At 42.6% G+C, this 5483-nt stretch overlaps 1 pseudogene; it reads right to left on the bottom strand.

Annotated features, from left to right (window-relative positions):
• Window positions 1-4547: 4547 nt before the first annotated feature.
• On the bottom strand, window positions 4548-4665 carry LOC124552849 (annotated as a pseudogene).
• Window positions 4666-5483: the final 818 nt, after the last annotated feature.

Here is a 5483-nt window from a genome sequence, read left to right as displayed (position 1 = left end):
TGCATTCAACAGGGGAATTCCCGTTGCATTCTCAATCCTATCACCCTTGCTTTAAATGACACCGAAGGTTGTTTTGACTTTCCTATATGCTGAGTCTGTCCTTCCGACAATCATTTCTTTTCTCAATGTCATAGCATTTTTCCTGCAGCCATTTCGCCTTAGCATCCCTGCACTTCCTGTTTATTTCATTCCTCAGAGACTCGTATTTCTCTATTCCTGAGTTCCCAGGAACATTTTCGCACTTCCTCCTTTTATCGATCAATTGAAGTATTTCTTCTGTTACCTATGGTTTATTCGCAGTAACCTTCTTTCTACCTATGGTTTCCTTCCCATCTTCCGTGATGGCCGTTTTTAGAGACGTCCATTCCTCATCAACTACACTGCCTATTGAGCTATTCCTTATTCCTGTATCTATAGCCTCAGAGAACTTAACCGTATCTCGTCATTCCTTAGTACTTCCGTATCCCACATCTTTGCGTATTGATTCTTCCTAATGTCTTAAACTTCAGCCTACTCTTCATCACTACTATATTGTGATCTGAGTCTATGTCTGCTCCTGGGTACGCCTTACAATCCAGTATCTGATTTCGGAATCTCTGTCTGACCATGATGTAATCTAACTGATATCGTCCCGCACCAACTGGCCTATTCCAAGTATACCTCCTCCTCTTGGGATTCTTGAACAGAGTATTCGCTATTACTAGCCCAAACTTGTTACAGAACTCAATTAGTCTTTCTCCCCTCTCATACCTTGTCCCTAGCCGATATTGTCCTGTAACCTTTTCTTCTACTCCTTTCCCTACAATTGCATTCCAGTCTCCCATACCCTTTTTCATACCACTTTACATACTGTATTACGCTTTCAATATGCTCATACACTTTCTTCATCTTCACCTTGCGACATCGGCATGTATACCTGAACTATCGTTGTGGGTGATTGTTTGCTGTCGATTCTGATAAGAACAACACTATCACTGAACTGTTCAGTTACACTCTTTGCCCTATCTTCCTATTCATAGCGAATCCTATTCACGCTATTAATATTATCCTATACTCATCTGACCAGAAATCCTTGCCTTCTTTCCACTTCACTTCACTGACCCCTGCTATATCTAGACTGAGCCTTTGCATTTCCCTTTTGAGATTTTCTAGTTCCTTACCACATTAAAAAGCTTCTGACAATCCACGTCCCAATTCGTAGAACGTTATCCTTCCGTTGATTGTTCATCCTTTTTCTCATGGTAACCTCCCCCTGTCAGTCGCCCCTCTCGGCTGCCAATGCTGATTATTAATCAAAATTTAAGCAGCGATGGGATTCGAACCTGGGACTGAAAACGTTTTGATTATGAAGCAAAGATGCTACCTTTCTTTATTTTTTTATTTTTTTTTTCATTTCCTTCGTTGTTGATCGTTGTGTGGTCGTTGCGGCCGTCACATGACATCCGCTAAAGTTCATTTGCTGACCGTTGCACTTAGTTTTTTTTTTTATTACAGCTCTCTGACCGAACACGCTGAGCTACCGTGCCGGCAAGTTTTGGATTCGCTGCGTATCGATCCCAGTACCTCTGGCATGCTAAGCTAACGCTCTACCATCTGAGCTACGCACCTCCTCCCCCACCCCCCACCCCTAGACCACGGATGGAAGACCTTTACAACGTACTGAACCAAGTAAACCAGTTTTGCGAATCATACTTGCGACTTCATCCCACTGTGTCACCCTGCATTTTGGGCGATGGGAACTCGAACAGTCTCCTGTAAGATAATGAACTGATCAACATTCCTGCTGCTTACCCTACTCAGACGTGATCGAGATATTAGAGACAACTGAGCTAATGGTCATCACATAAGGAAAACACAATGTTGTTCCTATAAATAAAAAGTTATTTAGATTATATTACCCCAGTTCAGTAAACGAATAGCTACTTCACCACAGCCGAAATATTCGTCTCCTGAGAGTCAGAAATGCACTGATATTTAAGGTAATTCTCATTTGTTGTTCAGCCTCAGTTGCACATTTTTAATTAGATTACATGTTTCGACAACTCGAGATCACCTATAAATGGTTCAAATGGGTCTGAGCACTATGGGACTTAACTTCTGAGGTAATCAGTCCCCTAGAACTACTTAAACCTAACTAACCTAAGGACATCACACAGATCCATGCCCGAGGCGGGATTCGAACCTGCGACCGTAGCGGTCGCGCGGTTCCAGACTGAAGCGCCTAGAACCGCTCGGCAAGATCACCTATAGAACTGAAACGAAGTAAAACTAAGTATATACCATCTAAAGTTTTATTGCAAGTAGAAAAAATAATTTTATATAAATTAAGAATTTATCTAAGTAGTTGCGTCAGCAACCTGTCTTTGAGATGTCACTGGACGCCCCAGGATAAAGGAACAACGAAATGGGCATGGGAAAGATGCAGGCTATTTATCACAAGTCATTTGCTACTTCACAAGAATCCAACAGTCTTTTACAGCACAGATATAAAAACACTAATGAAATACAAATGATAACACCTGTTTGCAGTGAACGTAATTAAGAAGGCGCAACTAATGAGTGACTATAATTAGAGCCAGCAACAGGTTTATAATGTTAACAGCAGCTCAAATTTCAGCAGAAAATTAGATAAAATAATTATGGAAAATTCATCCACTACCTTAAGTGTCTCGTTTCCTAATCTCGTTTCCTCATCATCTCATTTAATTCGATTACACTCGATTATCCGTGTTTGCTTTTTTTGATGTCATCTTATAGTCTCTTTTCAAGACTCTGTCCATTCTGTTCAACTGCTCCTTCAAGTTCTCTGCTGCCTCTGGCAGACTTGCAGACTTACAATGTCATTGGCAAACCTAAAAGTTTTTATTTCTTCTCCATGGACTTTACTCACTACTCTAAAATTTATTTACTTTCCTTTACTGCTTGCTCAGTGTACAGATTGAATAACGAGAGGATATGCTACAACCCTGTCTCCCTTTCTTTTCAACCACTGCTTCCGTCTCACGTCCCTCTATTCTCATAACTGCCGTACGGTTTCTGTACAAGTTGTAAATATCCATTCGCTGCCTGTATTTTACCCTTGATGCCTTCAGGATTTCGAAGAGTGTATCCCAATTAAAACTGTTAAAAACTTTCTCTAAGTCTACATGTACTTTAAGCGTAGGTCGGCGTTTCTTTGACTTTTCTTTAAGGTAACTCGTAGGGTTAGGATTGTCTCGGGTGTTCCTACATTTCTCCGAAATCCAAATTGACCTCCACCGAGGTCGGCTACCACCAATACTTCCTTTTTTCGGTATAGAATTCGTGACAGTACTTTGTGAACATGACTTGTTAAACTGATAATTTTGTAATTCTCACACCTATCAGCACGTTCTATCTATGGACCGTCTATAATTTTAGTAAGACCCCTCTTGTTAAACATATGACATCTCCACCATCCCTTTTCTGCTTCCTTTCCACTCCCCCAATGACCCTCACTCCCTTTCCCCCTCCCACCCCCTCTTGAGCTACAACATATAAATGTTTAAAACATTTGATCCAGTTGCAAAATACTTGTTTCTGAATACTGAAGACAGATTTTTGAACCAGCTATTTAGGTAAAATCCTTTTTTCTACTTATTTTACATATTATGTGGTATATATTTAGCTTTGGCAACGGCCTTGCCGCAGTGGGTACACCGGTTCCCGTGATATCACCGAATTTAAGCGCTGTTGGGCGTGGCCAGCACTTGGATGGGTAACCATCCAGCCGCCATGCGCTGTTGCCATTTTTCGGGGTGCACTCAGCCTCGTGATGTCAATTGAGGAGCTACTCGACCGAATAGTAGCGGCTTCGGTCAAGAATACCATAACAACGCACGGGAGAGCGACGTGCTGACCACATGCCCCTCCTATCCGCTTCCCCCCCTGAGGATGACACGGCGGTCGGATGGTCCCAGCAGGCCACTCGTGGCCTGACGACGGAGTGCTTTTTTATATATTTAGCTTTACTTTGTTTTGTATCTGAAGATGACCCTGAGTAATCGGAACATATAATATAATTAAAGACGTGCAACTGAGATTGAAGAATAAATGAGAATTATCTTCAACAATTACTTTTTAAAAATTTTTTTCATCTAAATTATTTTACCAAGAACAACTTCGACGTCAACATATACCTACGACCAGCATAACCACTATCTTGTGGCAACTACACTCAATAGCTAAACCTATTTAAAGTCGCATTAACTTTCATCATTCCTGTAAATGACTTTAAAAATATTGTTATATCACTGTGTTTTATTTATTTTACAATAGTAGGCTCCAACATAAATGTCACTAAAACTAAACTAAACCGAAGCCCGTGCGAATAGGTCTTGAAAGGCCCAACGGTACCGACCGACCGCCGTGTCATCCTCAGCCCACACGCGTCACTGGATGCGGATATGGAGGTTCATGTGGTCAGCACACCGCTCTCCCAGCCATATGTCAGTTTACGAGACCGGAGCCGCTACTTCTCAATCAAGTAGCTCCTCAGTTTGCCTCACAAGGGCTGAGTGCACCCCGCTTGCCAACATCGCTCGGCAGACCGGATGGTCATCCATCTAACTGCTAGCCCAGTCCGACAGCGCTTAACTTCGGTGATCTGACGGGAACCTGTGTTACCACTGCGGCAAGGCCGTTGGCAACATAAACGTTACTAACATATAAAATTATGTCATGTACTGTAAGCGAAAGGAGACAATAAACTTCAGTTTCTGTGTACACCATAGCACGAGTCACACTTGTTGGCATCAGCACCGTCCCCTTTTTTTTATTTTTAGGTTTCCGTAGATCAGTCGATAAAAAGGAACCCTTATAGATCCACTTACTCGTTCGCATCTCTGTCTTTCTGTACGACTGTTAAAACACATCTTTTCTGCAACCGGTAGAAGTACTGAGTTCAAATTAATGTCACATACAAATGTCTACTGTCCTTTAGACTAATTAATGAAAGTTTAAACTAAATTCTCAACTCCGCCCGAACAGGTCTTGGAAAACCCTAACGGTACTGACCGACCGCCGTGTCATCCTCAGACTATAGGACTCACTGGACACAGATATGGAGGGGCGTGAGGTCATCACACCAATCTCCCGGCCGATGGAGCCACTACTTCCTAGGCAAGTAGCTCCTCAGTTGGCCTCACAAAGGCTGAGTGCACCCCTCTTGCCAACAGCGTTCGGCTGACCAGACGGTCACCCATCCCAGTGCTATCCAAGCCCGACAGCGCTTAACAATTAATGGAAGTCAAATTCAATTGGCTCTAAGCACTATAGGACATAACATCTGAGGTCATCAGTCCCCTACACTTAGAACTACTTAAGCCTGAGTAACCAAAGGACATCACACACATCCGTGCCCGAGGCACGATTAGAAACTGAGGCTGTAGCAGCAACGCGGTTCCCTACTGAAGAATGGAAGTCATCCTCCAAACATCCTGTGAAAAAGAGGTGGTTCTTGTTTC

This window comes from Schistocerca americana, chromosome 10 (genome assembly GCF_021461395.2).
Source record: "Schistocerca americana isolate TAMUIC-IGC-003095 chromosome 10, iqSchAmer2.1, whole genome shotgun sequence".
Lineage (NCBI taxonomy): Eukaryota > Metazoa > Arthropoda > Insecta > Orthoptera > Acrididae > Schistocerca > Schistocerca americana.
Note: the sequence above shows the minus strand (reverse complement) of the source record. Positions and strands in the feature narration are given on the sequence as shown.